The sequence below is a fragment of the Tenrec ecaudatus genome, chromosome 12 (genome assembly GCF_050624435.1).
Source record: "Tenrec ecaudatus isolate mTenEca1 chromosome 12, mTenEca1.hap1, whole genome shotgun sequence".
Taxonomy (NCBI): Eukaryota; Metazoa; Chordata; class Mammalia; order Afrosoricida; family Tenrecidae; genus Tenrec; species Tenrec ecaudatus.
In genome coordinates this window covers 95,424,101-95,439,235 of record NC_134541.1, presented here as the reverse complement: position 1 = coordinate 95,439,235, position 15,135 = coordinate 95,424,101, and the positions used below count along the sequence as shown (strand labels likewise).

General features: G+C 42.2%; 1 protein-coding gene across 1 annotated transcript in view; it reads left to right on the top strand.

The window, feature by feature from the left end:
* SH3RF1 (SH3 domain containing ring finger 1) overlaps nt 1-15,135 on the top strand; it is a 219,333-nt gene that overhangs the window by 2,210 nt on the left and 201,988 nt on the right. The window lies entirely within an intron of this gene.

The following is a 15,135-nucleotide window of genomic DNA, read 5'->3' as shown; positions in this document are numbered from 1 at the left end:
TTAGGGGCGGGCACTGGTAGGAGGTGTGATGGAATATAAATAAATAACTAGAAAAGCTTTTCTGTTTTCAATAGCTTTCCAGACAGTTGTTATTAATTTTACATATGTTTATAGGCACAAATCTTATGTAATAAATCAGCCCTTAATTTTTTGTTGTGTAGAGGTTTTGTGAATGTTCTTATGAATGCACAGCACAGAATTTACTGCTTAGAGGATTTCTGACAAACAGTGGCCACAGGTAGCAGAGTTCCGTTGCTGTAGCAACAGAACAGCCTTCAGAACTGTACTAAGCAGCAGAGGATCCAGCCTTCTGTTGGGTGTTACAGGGAGGGAAATGGAATATTTCCATCACAATCACTTTTCTTGGTTTTTGGGCTTGGGTTGAAAGAATTTTTAAGTGAAGCTAGTATTTAGACTGTTACTATAATGTAAATCTCCAAAAGGCAAGTATTAATTTTCTGAATAAGCCTGTTTCGAGTGGGTGTGACTTTTCTCATTTTTGTAAAGAAAGATGAAAAGAGTCAAATGATTAAAACACTCACTTTTTGTTGGAAAAAAGGCATTTTGGTAAGTAGCCAAATTGGTAAAATCCAATGTAAAGAACAAGTAATGTAGATGAGAATAAATATTTAGCAGTAGGATGCAAGAACCACCAATGGGACGGCACTAGGCTACTCCAATCCACAGATGTGGACAGCAGCTGCAGCACAGTGGGCTCTCTGCGCCCTGTCTTTACCTGGATTTCAAGTCCCTCCTTTCCAAGTGTCAGGCTTGTAGAGCACGTCAGTCACTAGAAAACCTTGGATTACTAGACTATGGGCTTTCTTCTGAGCCATGTTTAATTTACTTATAAAAATAGAGCTTTGGGTGAGGGGGACTTTCTTTCCAGCTTCTTTGTTGTGAAATAAATGCATTGACCTGCTTACAGTGGTTTCTTAAATTCACCTTGATTAGAATTTGTACTTCCCTCGTGATTTACAGTCTTGGACGTCCACAGGGGCGGTTCTACTCTGTCCTATGGGCTGGCGATGAGTCAGAACCACTCTATGGCAACGAGTGAGTGGATTTCGTTTTCTGGAGTTTATTCTTACCTTGATTGATGGCCTTGTGGGTTGGGCTATTTAATGGCAAGTTCAGCAGTTCAAACATACCAGCTGCTCGGCGGAGAGCGACTAAGTTGTCTGCTCCTGTAAAGAGGAGGATGTCAGAAACCGTGTATAGGGTGGCTGTGAGTCAGAATGGACTTGACAGCGTGGATTTAGTGTATGCAGTTTCGATTATTTATTGGTATATGTAGACTCATGACTATTTTAATTTTAGAACTAGTAACTTAGTTGATCACTTCCGCCACCTCTATCCCTGGTCTGTTTACTTTAAAGAAGGGACAGATACGCTTCTCTGGAGAGGGTTTTTTTTTTTTTGCCGCTGTTAATTATTAGCTTGGGGTAGGCATAGGTTCTGGCTGTGAAGAGAAATACCTTAGTTTTTGACACATTGCTCTCTTTACCTCTTGTGAGGAATGCATGAAATATTTGATAACTGATAAAAAAGGAATTTTGTAATTCATACATTCAATTTAACATCCTTTGAATTTTAAGGTGTTTGTTCAAAATAGAGACTGCAATACTGTTTAAGTTTATTCTTTTACCTGAATTGCTGAGTTCCCCAAATCGAGCCTTTCTTTTCTATTTTTTTTTTGAGTGGGACAAAAATAACTTTATTTCACTGGGAGGTGGGCAGCTGAGAATCTCGGAAACTGCTTTTTCGTGCCCGCATCTTTAACGACCTTGAGCACATTGAAGGGCACAGTCTTGTTCAGGGCCTGGCACTCGTCCACAGTGACGATGTCGCTGATTCAGACGTCTCTGAAGCAGGGGGACAGGTACACGGACATGTTTTTGTGGTGCTTCTCAAATCGATTGTACTTGGTGGATGTAGTGGAGGGGGTCTCGGGCGATGACAGTGGTCCTCTGCATCTTCATCTTGGTCACCACGTCAGACGGAATCCATCCTGGGAGGGACACGAGATGTCCATGCAGGTTCCCTCAGTAGCCTTCTTGGGCATCTTGAAGCCCAGAGCCATGTTCTTGTAGCAATATGGGAGCTTCTCCTTGCCAGTTTCTCCCAGCAGGACCCTTGTGTTGGAAGGCAGGAGGAGCCTGCATGTCTGCCATCTCTCCCATCGCCTAAGCTTTACTTTTCTTAAGTCAACTGCTTTTGCAGCTTAAGCACACTGGTATTATTTTTCTGGTTTATTTGATTTTCTTAACTTCCTGTCTCCTCTTTAGTATAAATTACTAACCCAGAGGCCTCAACTGAACTTGAGGTTTAGCATCTGGTTGAAGTGAATAAAACAATGAGTCTGACCAAAAAGCAACAAAACAAACAAAATCTTTTATGTAGTATTCTGAGTTTGATATAAATGATGTAATGCTCAAAATAAAATAAAATAAAATAAAGAAGCCATTTCTCTATTGTTGAATTAATTCCAACTCATACGGACTTGTGTTTACAGTCTAGTGAAACACTGCCATCCTGCACAGTCCTCATCCCTGAATTGATCCCTCCTTATGGTGACCCCATATGTGGCCAGAGACATTTTTAGGCTGTGACCGCTGGATACAGACTGCCAGGTCTTTCTCCTTCAGAACTGCTGAGTGGGTTTGAACCAGGAACCTTACAGTTAGCAGCTGAATTCTTAACTTTGTTGCCACTAGAGTGCCAGCCTTTAGTCTAAAATTACTGCTCATTTACTAGTCCCTGGTGGGTTCAGGTATTTAAACAAACACTAGAAGTAGTTGTAATGAATACAGTCCAGAAAGTACTTCCTTTAAAACTCAAATTCATAAGGTATAGCTGTGATGTACTCCACGGGCCTCTTCGCTGGGGTGGGCTCCCTTAATAAATCCCATGCATATCTTCCTCTCTGAGATGCTCTGACATGACCAAGTGGTGCACTGAGCCTGTTTCCACATGTGCAGAGCTGAAAGTGATAGCATGTGGAATGTTGCTTCAGTTTAGTAGATATGTTCTGTGTTCCGTTAGAATTGTTACCATGTGGCTTCCTCATGCATTTAGCTAAGGTAGACTGACTATTATCAGTAGATCTAAACATTTCCAAAGGGGACACACATCTTGTTCCCAGAAAGTTTGTGTTTCCTGCCTACTAAGAAAGAGAAAATGAAGGAGTGTTTGGGTTGGGGTTAGCATAGGAATTCATCAGTTAACTGGTTTAAAACCCGGTCAGGTTGTGAAGTGAAGCACATGGTGACTGCGGATACCTATTTCAATGGATGAAAATGTGCAGTTGCAGAAGATAGATGCCATACATATCTATTGTTTTCCCAAAATTACATGTGAACAGCATGGTTATGTCATTCCTACAAACTTATAGCTAATAAAAATATCTGTATAATTTTTTATTATTAAAAATACATATGGAAAACACATTTATGTGTTTCCTACAAATTTATGATCCAGTAGTTAAGTATTTTCTTTTATATGTGGATCTGTTGGCTTAAGATCTGTTAATATCTGTTTGTATATATGTCTAGGGTAAAAGGCATCATCATTTAATGATTTCACTCTGCCTCTACCTCAAAGCGAATTTATTCATCAAAAATGGATCACTTGACCACTGAGTTCACTAATTTGCAATTCATTTTTTCTTTCCCTTATTTAACACATGTTTATGAAACAGTTACTGGGTGCCAGGCACCACAGGAGATGCTGGACAGATAAATGATGGTGAAAACCTGTTACGGATCCTGCTTATTGGGTTGTGCTGAGCTTTCTGACTGTGTGGCAGTCTAGTGGGAGAGACGAACGGCTGTGAGATAACAGTGTATGGATGTAATTCACTGTGATCAGTGCTCTGACTGAGGAGTTGGAGGGTAGCCTGGCTTAGCCTGAGGGTGAATGTGGATGTGTGGTCTTGAAAAGCTTCCTCGAGGGAAATGCATTTGAGCTGAGGCCATAGTGTGAGCAGATATTAATTAGGAGAAAAGGGATAGGATAGGGCAGGGGAAGGGACCAGAAGAGAGCTTCCTGGAGGCCCTGACTCACACTGGGAGGGACAAGCCTCTGAAGAGAAATTGACAGGACCTGAGTGCAGAATAATTCAGGGGTGAAGTAAGTGATGCTAAGATGAGGCCCCAGGTGTATGTGGGGTGCTGCAGCAGGCCATATGGGTAGAGTCCAGGGACATACAAGTGCTGTGGATGGTAAGTGCTCGACATTTTGGAAAGGGAAGATGGGCAGTTGGAGACAGATTAAAGATGGGTGAGCCTCAGAACGGAAGTGATGGGACTTTGGCATAAAAGGATTGAGAGTGGCTCACTTCCTGTGAAACATTACTAAGAGCCTGATGGAGCCATGCTGATGCAGCCAGAGCTCTGGAGCCAGAGGAGCCACGTGGAGACCCACGCCAATGCTGAGATGCTTACATTGCCACTGGATCCACAAGACCTTCCATCCACTGGCCTGTGATTTTAGGGTTGAAAAAAAAGAATTGAGAGCTGGAGAGGAAAAGTAGGGTATTCTAGATATGGGGGAACAGAGGCATAATTTCCATTCCACTGCAGTGCCAAGTATACGGTCCTTTTACCCTCCTTCCTTCCTGATCTGTTAGCTGACTGGATAAGCCACTGCTAGTCCCTTCAGTCCTTGTTTTCCCCAGCCCTCTGTGTGCTTTACTCCTGAGTTGGAAAAAAGCTCCCCCAAACCTCTTCCCGCCCTCCCATCTCCAACTGCCTGGCACCCACAGTTTCATGGAATAAATAAGTATAAGAACATTGAGAGCTTTTGTGATTATATTCTAGATACAGGGAAGGTTTTGAGAGAAGAGGGAGATGTTGGGAGAGGAGAACTGTTACTGCATCTTTGTTTCCCCAAGTGGGATTTTGCAGGAAGCTGTGCTTTATTGAGTGGTGGTGCTGTTGGGTAAGTGCCAGATGGCGAACTTCAAAGTCAGTGGTTCAAACCCACCAGCCATTTCAATGGAGAAAACTGTCTGCTCCTGTCAAGATTTACAAACCCTTGGATGCTCTATTGAGGGTCATTGTGAGTGAGCTTTGGGTTTGGAAAGGCATTACTCAAGATCCTTGTGTGGAGTAAATGGTTTGTGTTCAACTTCAAACCAATAGGTTGATGGTTCAAATCTACCCAGTGGCACTGTGCAAGAATGGCTTAGGGATTTGCTTCTGTAAAGATTACAGCCAAACCCTGTGGCACCCAGTTCTACTTTGTAATAACGGGAGTCACCATGAATAATCCACTAGAAGGTGAGGAGTTAACACATTACTACAGGAAGGGCAGAAGAAGAATTGAAGGAGGATGGGGAGAAAGGCAAGACAACAGCTGTTCATCGTAAGGTGTAGAAAGCTACGTTAGTTATGAATTGGTCCATTTACCATCTTTGATGTGCAGTCAAATGAGTAAGTAGTTTTGGAGAGCCTCTTACTCTTATTGGGATAAAGATGTATTAATGCATGCTTCTGTTCAAAAAGAGCTTCTATTTTGGATTATGAAACAATAAGAAATAGCAATTAAAGTAGCATACAGTGAAACACCGAACTATGAGGTCAGATAGAGTATCGTGAGGTTCTTGTTGAATGACTTTTGGATTAAAGCAAAAACAAACTCACTACTGTGGAGTCGATTCCAACTAGAGTGGCCCTCTAGGATGGGGTAGAACTAACTGACGTTATCAAGCTTCATTCTTTTCAAGTGACGGTATTTTTCTCTTTTTGAAGTGAAAGGATACAAAATGTTAGAAAGTACAAAGTTTCCAGTATCTCTGCTTTTCTATTCCTAATCCCCTAGGATGAATATGGCAAAGAGATTAATTGCATTTCTTTGAAAAAAATGGTAGACATAGCATTGTATTATATATTTATATATTATATATATACATATTAAACATGTTATTCCTTTAATAGCATGTGAGTGCTTCAATAAGGTTGTGAAAGTATTCCATTTATATTTTAATTCCATTTTGCCACAAAATTTTGAAGCCCTTTGTATATCTTAGATGGCTTTCTATACCTAGCACATTCATCTATAAGAAAGCATTATTTACTATTTTTCTCAATTGATGGATGTGGGAATTAGGACTGAGAGGGTTAAGTGAATTGGCTATGGTCTCCTAGCTAATAAGTGATGGAGGTATGATTCCTCACCAAGTCTCTGATTCCAAATCTTCCCTGCTAGTAATGACTACTCTAAGAGGCAGATCTTCTGCCTGAGTCCTCATGCTCCTGATAGCCGGGAAGCTGCAACTAGCAGAGATGGTAACTAGAGAAGATTCTCCTCTCCTCCCTGTCCTTGCTGCATTAAAAAAAAAAAAATCCTTCTGATAAAAAGGGGACAAATGAAACTCCTTTCTAGCATGGTGTACGATAGGTGTGTTGGTTTGGCGGTCACAAGGCCCCCAGGGGGCTCTGGCTCTAATACTGGTATCAGTAGGGTTCCTTAGCTTCCCCAGGCTTCATTGCGTCAGTGCAAAAAGGCAGAGCCCTTACTTAGGCCCTTAGGCTCATGAAGAATGGGTGCAGGAACTGAAATAGCTCTTCTTGCACTCTTTAGAACCCTGCATGGTGTCTGGTACTTACTACACACTCTGAAAAACCCAAATCAAACTCACTGGCATCCAGTCAGTGCTGACTCATAGTGACCCCATAGGACAGGGTAGAACTGCGCCTGTGAGTTTCTGAGACTGTCACTCTGTATGGGAATAGAAAGCCCCGTCTTTCTCCTGAGGACCTGGCTGGTGGTTTTGAACTATTGACCTGGAGCTGGGTTAGCAGCCCAACTCAGAACCATTAATCCACCAGGGCTCCACACACTCTAGAGGATTTTGTATTGATGAATGAGTGAGTGAGTAAGTGAGTGAAGTGAATTCTGAGCACCCTCTAGAGATCCTTAGGTGTAGATCCTCTCAATAATATATGTGTGCTTACCCTTTTTTGTGTTTGCTTCCCCACAGTCTGTAAAATTGGGGTGACATTTACTCTCCTTTCAATAGGTTGTCTTGTGGATAAACATAGACTTAATAGGCAAGCCTTTAGAAAATTATAATGTGTATATAAATGGATGTGTTAATTATTAGTATCATTATTATGAAAGTAATGATCAGTGTGTGTCATCTATTAATTTCCTCTGCATGGTTAGTTGGGAAGGGAATGGAGGTGCCATTTCAGATGATTGAAGGTAGCAGGTAGTTGATTTTCTGCATTGTGAAACATGGGAAAGTGACCAGTAGGAGGATGTGCAAATGAATTTTGAAGTTGTGATAGTTAGGTTTATCATGCCAATTAGGCCAGTAGGAATATGTGGGCGGAGTTTAATCAGCTTGACGTTTGATTTGAGGGCAAGAAGACAAATGGCTCTGTAAGGCCTACCCTCCCCCCCCTTCTCTTGCTCTCTGGTGATTGGACTGCGTGCTGCTGCTTTAGCTAGTTCTCTGCCTCAACCTGTGTGCTACACCACCTGTGGGCTGAGCCAACCCATGGACCCTGGATAATGTTACTCGAGCTTGAGGCTTCTTCAAGACCTGCTTCGCCAAGCTCCTGGTGGGTATATTGATTGCGCTCGAGGCTGGTCGATCCTGTTGCAGTGCTTGAGCTCTAGATGCCATCCGAGCCTGCCTTGTTGCTAAGCTCCTGAGCTACTGACTTGCTAACCCACCTTCTGTCTGTTGCCTGCGGGCAGACTGCCTGTCTTGCCTGAGGGAAGGCTCTGCTGTTTTCTTCCTTGACTTTTGGATCGGGCAGCCCTTGTGAGTTGAAGGACTTACAGTATTTTAACTGTTCCCATGAAAGTGAGTTGAACTGAGGCCTCTGTACTACTGTGTGGACTAATTAGCTGTTAGATTCCTTCTTCTTCTTTTTTTGGTTATATTCCTTCTTGCTGTATAAACCTATCCTCATGTACATAATCATGTTTTCTGCTTTGTCACTCTAGGGAACCCTATCTAACATATAAGTTATATCAAATAGAGCATAGAAAAGTGAGAGCTGCTAAGTTTGAACATTTTTCTGTAAGCAAAGGGAATTAAAAAAGTAAAAACTATATTTTTGCCAGGGGAAACATTTTTTTGAGAGAGACTGTTTGTACTGTGTATAGTTCAATAATCAGTGACCAGGAATAGATGTTCATTTCTTTAAAATGTAGCATAGTGAATAGTCCTGAGCAAAGAAGAATTATACAGAAGTGAAATTTAATGCTTCATAGAGAGTGCTCCATATCTCAGTTTACGTGAAGCACTCCCAATTATATAGCAGAAGGGTAAGAAGAGTATCAGGGGGGACAGCAGGGGACACACCAACAGCTCCGACATCTGTGCAGGTTCCTGGGTGTGTGTTTGAGTGCTGATGTTTGAAAGTTGAGCATAAGCTATGTTATATTTGAGAATTTACAGGACGGAGTAGAACTGCCCCGCCAGCGTTTCCAGGCTGTACATTTTTATGAAATCAGATTGCCATAGATGCCACATCTTTCCCCCATAGATGGGTAGTGGGTTCAAACTGCTGACCTTTTGCTTAGCAGCCAAATGCTCTGATCATCAGGATTCCTGAACTGTTATAAAGAGATTCAGTTCCTGTAGAGCTAAATTTTTCTTAAATCATAATTACTTAAGTGCTTAGTTCCTTGAAACAAACACATAGGTGAACATTAATGTATGCAATACCAGAAGATATTAAAAGTGCTAACACTGATATACAAAGATGATGCTGTTGGAACGGAAATGTTGGTTGAAAAGGGCATAGTTCTGAGACAGCTTGAAATGTTTACATATCATAAAAGTTCAAATCTGGCTCCCAAAAAGGATGGGGTAGGTTATAGGTTTGTTTCCCCTAAAAAGGTCCATAGCTACCATAGTAACTATGAGCATGACCTTCATTGGAAATACCAACGTAATTAGTTAAGTTCCTATGATGTTGTAATGCAGTATGCAAAGAAGAGGCAGAGACACCCAGGAGCAAGAGTAAGGCAGTTATGTGACAATGGAATCGGAGAGAGCAGTGCTGCGGGAAACAAGGAGTGCTTGGGAGAGGCCAAGAAGAATCAGCCCCTAGTGCCTTCAGAGAGAAACAGTACCCTGCATTTGAATTTCTAGAACTGTGAGCGAACATATTTGTGTTATTTTAAGATACCACTTTGTGCTAATTTATTATGGCAACCATGGGAAACGATTACAGGGTCTCAGTATGCTGGGTGAGAACTGAGGACCATCTCTGTGGTGGGGAGAATCATGACTTAGCTTCTAGTCCTGCTTCCCAGTGTTAGGCAAATGATTTCTCTCCCAGGCCATACAAAAAGACCCCATACTGCCATCAATCCAATAGGGACTCATAGTGACCCTATGAGGTAGTACTGAGACTGCAACTTCTTTGTGGCACTAGAAAGCCCTGTCTTTCTCCTGCGGTGTGGCTGGTAGTTTCGAACTGCTGGCCCTGAAGTTAGCAGCCCAGTGTGTAACCACTACACCACCATGGCTCCTGATATTGTAACCTTGAAACTTTTGTAGTAATTACCCTAGCAAAAGCCAGCTTTGAAAATGAACTGTGGGATGTTCTGTCTCTGTTTCTTGAGATGTGTCTGGATGTCTTCTGGATGTGATGAGAAAGATTGTGCCTCTCACACTCCCCCATGGATACTAGTGGCCTATGTGCCTTTCATCTTTAATGTCTCCTTCCCTGTGCCTGTCATGGGAATCCTTGGAACTGTTAAAAAGTTTGTGCATTTAGATGTGCACTTTGGGTAGAAGTTGTGAAAGACAGTTTTTACCAGTTGATGTTGAGTTGATTCCAACATGGTAACCCATGTGTGTCGGAGTAAAACTGCTCCATAGGGCTTTATGATTTCCTGTTGAGAGGATACACCGCAACACATACATTAGGCCAGTCGCTTTTACATGCACCACCTAGTGACATTGATTGCGTTCCTCAAGTTGTGCAACATATATGGCTCTCCTTTGCTGAGTTGTTCTTCCTCTGTTTGCATAAATTCATTATCCCCTAATGCTTCTATCTAATCTTTCAAGTTGCTGCTATCAATGTGATCCCATATAAGTAGTCCTCAAAAAAGCATAATACTCAAGGCAGACATTTAAAAAATCAGTTAAGCTAAACTATTGCTTGGTTTTAAGAAGATTTCAGAGATAATTTTGGTTTAAGACTTAATGATACTGCAGGACAGTAGTGTCAACAGTTCACACATAGGTTTTTAAGTCCTCAAAAAAGCATAATACTCAAGGCAGACATTTAAAAAATCAGTTAAGCTAAACTATTGCTTGGTTTTAAGAAGATTTCAGAGATAATTTTGGTTTAAGACTTAATGATACTGCAGGACAGTAGTGTCAACAGTTCACACATAGGTTTTTAATGGCTAGGTTTGGAAGTTGATTGCCAGGCCTTCTGAGGCACTTCCAGCTGCACTTGAACCTCCCACTTGTGGCAGTTGAGCGCATTGACTGTTCGAATATCTGGGTACTGAAAGGACAGTTTATGGACCTAATTTAGGAAACCCTGCGGGTGTAGTAGTTATGAGTTGGGCAGCAATCCACATGGTGGGCAGTTAAAACCACCAGTAGTTTTTAGGGGGAAAGATTGGACTTTCTACTCACGTAAACAGTTGTAGTCTCAGCAACCCACTGGGGTTCCTATGAGCCAGCACTGGCAGTGAGTTAAATTTAGGAACAGGCTTCAAGTAGGGCTGTTTTGCTTGATAGATCTCCTCTGCTTAACATGACCTTTGTTCTGTCTAGGCAGCTGTTCTGGTGGCATAGTGGGTGGGTACATCATTGGGGTGCTAAATATAAGGTCAACAGTTTGAACCTACCTGCCACTCTGCAGGAGAGAAAGATGAGGCTCTGTTCTAGAGATTTGCAGCGTCAAAAACCCACAAGGACAGTTCTCCTTGCCCTGTACGGTCACTGTGAGTCAAAGAGGACTTGATGGTAGTGACTTCGGGTTTTGAGTTGGTTTTTTCACCTAGGAGCGCTGGTGTCCAACTCCTGACCAAAAGGTCAGTGCTTTGAACCGACTAGCTAAAAACGTGGCTGTCTGCTTCTTGGAAAGCTGTGTAGCCTTGGAAATGCGGGCAGCTCTCCTCTGCCCACTGGACGTCAGTGGGTGTGGGGCCGTTCTTTGGGCCTATCCTCTTTGGTTGGTTTCTTAATATCAATTTATCACTGCCTGAATGACAACTAGACATGGAGTGTCCACATCTGAAACGGTTAGGATCTTTGGAAGGTCTAAGCACTTCCACCTGGCCTTTTTCTCAGTATTACTGACTGAGCACATCGACATAGACGGGAAGGATGTTGCTACTGAAATGGCCCTGGGGAAGGGTTCTTTGGGGTGAAACAGACCTAAGAGTGAGAGCTGCAGTTTACGGGCTTAGGTAGGGCACTTTTGTGAGTGAAAATGAATACTGCCGACAATTTTGCAGGATCCAGAGCAAACTGGGACCATCTGGGGCAAAGGGGACTATATAGCCCCTAACCGAGGAGTGAGTCCACAATCTAAAAGAGGGCCTCCACAAGCAGTGGGAAGATCCCAAAGGAGGATAGGATCTTTCCAAATATTTTCAGGGAAATTGATTTCTACCCTCTGTGCTCTTGCTGGTGGCTGTAGAGGAAATGTGAAGTGTTAGACAAGGTGTGAAATGTAGCACTTGGTAGCCCTCCCTCTAGCACTTAACCTGTGTGTGCTCTGGGATAGGTTTCTCGTTAAGCCTAATTTCTTCATCTGCTTTCCAGAGATGAGAAGGCTACATGAGGTGAGGAATTGTAAGTGCCCAAGATCTAATAGGTGCTCAGGAAACACAGGTACCACCCCTCCTTTCTGAAAATGAGTACCCTATCTCAATTGTATGGTGTAATTAAACACAGTCTGATGATCTAATTAACAGCATTCATAAAGCTAGTGCCACATGGCATGCACAGTGACGGACCAAAGAGTAGAACCTACATGGCCGAGTCGACTAGTAGTGTTAACTGGTTGAGCCAGTTCCTGTGGCCCCTTCTCTTCCTGGTCTCCTGTGTTGAGAGCAGGCCAGGGGAGCCTCACCCAGTAGACCCCGCGACTGTTCCATTGTTCCAGTGCTACCTCAGCTATTCTTTAGCTAAAATGACTTAAACACACATCTTTGGACTTATTTTGTATAGTGTTGAAAAGAATTAAATCCCTAACACATCATATAGGAAACTAGTTAATCTTTGATGTTAGGAAAGATGTCTATGCCCTCACGAGTCTTTTAATGCTAATAAGACTATGTAGGTATAGATAACTGTATAGTTCTAGATATTACTTTGGTAAAGAATTTTAAAAAATCTTTGAGGCTAACTTGTCTGCTACCCCCTTCCATCCTACCACCATGACATAAAGGGTATGCTGCTTAAATAGATATTGGTCAATTTATAAAAACTTTTAATTATTGTTATATCACTTATACAAGGGTATACCCCCCAAAACAGAATCCCCCCCCCCAAGGTATGTATTTAATTTTCTTTTACAAAACAACCTTATCACCTTCAACGTAATCCCCAGTACACTTAATGCGTTTGTGAAATCTGTGATTCCACTTTGGAAACATTGTTAAAACTCATCTGTTGGGATGACTGACAGAACTGCCTTCATTTTTTTCTTCACCTCTTCTATGTCGTCAAGATCTCTGTCCTTTCATGTCCCTCTGCATTCACGGAAACAAAAAGAAGTCCTATGAACGAGGTCAGTTGACTAAGGTACTTGGGGCAAGAAATGCCTGCTGTTTTTTTGGATTTTTTGCCCCAAATGGCACACTGAGGTGGCTGCAATGGCAGGTGCATTGTCGTAGCAAAACCAGTCCCCTGTCCGCCAAATCAGGACTTTTTGGTCACACACTGTTACATAATCTTTTCAGAACCTCTAAATAGAGAGCTTGATTAATAGTCTGACCTGGTGGAATAAACTCCAAATGCACTATAAATCGACATTTCCATCTGTTTCAAGAAGTTGACAGATGTCCAGAATGAGGTTTGTCATCAATCAACATTTCATCTTTTTTGAAATGAGAAAACTTCTTGCACACTTGAATTTTTCCCATAGTGCTTCCTTTTAAGCCGTGTTCAACAACACAACCGTTTCTGCGTCATTTTTCCCCAAGCAGGAAACAGAATTTCACAGCTACACACTGTTCTCTTAAATCAGCCATGACAAAAAACAAGGTTCGAGCAAAATTGCTTGTACAAAAAAATCACTATGACCAGAGAGAGAACCTTCTCAGGTGATGCCACTGGGTGCACTAACTCAGAGCAAGTTGCTTAATGCTCATTTAGCATGAAAAATTCATATTATAAAGGCTGTACCTAGCAGCGCTTTTCTGAGTTTTTTAATATCCACTTAAAAAAAGGGACTGATTTTTGTGTGTGACTAGACACATATCTGTCTAAGTAAATGCACTTGCATACTGATAACTGTCTGGTGAATTTTGCTAATGCAGCCACAGTGTAGAGTCATCAGATTTCAGTGTCATATTTGTGTGTGTGTTTAATGGAGCTTCTATTTATAGTTAAAATACAATTTTACCTATGTTTCACCTGTATAGTCTAAGTATTTAGCTATGTTTCACCTTGTATAGCGTATGGAAGGACACTCAGTAAGTAGATGGTTTTTATGAAGATGGCCATCTATTGTATTTCAAAATGTCTTTTGGAATGGATGCTATTCTTATTCCTGCAACCTTAATAAACAAAAAGCTCCCTTTTGTATCAAACATAAGCCCTTGGCCTTGCAATTTAATCACACCTCTCATCCAATCCTAACGTTGTAGTCATTTCCAGCCCTCGCCTTTGGATATCCTTCAACTTCTGTTCATCTTGCTTGGGTTCAGGTCCAGGATTGCTCTTGGTGTGGTAATAAAGTTCTGAATAGGGCTCCAGTTTGGGCAAGGGTTATCAGGGGACACACCTGGTATGCTGTTTGCTTTATAGCCTGACATGTGTGCCTATCAAAGCAGCTCCGTGCATTGCTGTTTCATACTTTGCCTAAACAAAAAAAATCCCCATTACTATTTAGTTTATTCCAATTTATGAAGACCCCATCTCTCTCATAGTAGAACTGACCTATAGGGATTTACTTTAAGAAAGTAGATTACCATAATATTGTGTGCTCACCTCCATGATAACAATCGCTGAAGACAAATGGGTGCATAAGCAAATGTGGAGAAGAAAGCTGATGGTGCCCGGCTATCACAAGATACAGCGTCTGGGGTTTTAAAGGCTTGAAGATAAACAAGCGGCCATCTAGTTCAGAAGCAACAAAGCCCACATAGAAGCACACCATCCTGTGTGATCACGAGGTGTCGAAGGGATCAGGTATCAGGAATCATCAGAAGAAATAGTCTTATCATACTGAATGGGGGGTGGGGTACGGAGTAGAAGCCCAAAGCCCATTTGTAGGCCACTGGAGATCCCCTTGCAGAGGGGTCTCTGGGAGGAGACAAGCCAGACAGGGTGCGATGTAGCAACAATGAAAAATGTAACTTTCCTCTAGTTCCTAAATGCTTTCTCTCCCCTTCCCTCCACCCCCCCCCCCCCACTATCATGATCCCAATTCTGCCTTGCAAGTCTGGCTAGACCAGAGGATGTACACTGGTACAGATAGGAACCAGAAAAACAGGGAATCCAGGGCGGATGATCCCTTCAGGACCAGTGGTGTGAGTGACGATACTGGGAGGGTAGAGTGAGGGTGGGTTGGAAAGGGGGAACTGATTACAAGGATTTACATGTGACCTCCTCCTTGGGGGATGGACAACAGAAAAGTGGGTGAAGGGAGACGTTGGACAGGGCAAGATATGACAAAATAATAATTTATAAATTATCAAGGGTTCTTGAGGGAAGGGGAGCGGGAGGGAGGGAGAAAAATGAGAACCTGATGCCAGGGTCTTCAGTGGAGAGCGAATGTTTTGAGAATGATGAGGGCAATGAATGTACAAATGTGCTTTACACAATTGATGTACGTATGGATTATGATAAGAGTTGTATGAACCCCTAACACAACAATTAAAAAAAAAAAGTAGATTACTTTCGACTGTGGTGGGGCTGGGTGTGTTTGAACTGCCAATTTTCCCAGAAGTTCAGCACAAGCCATT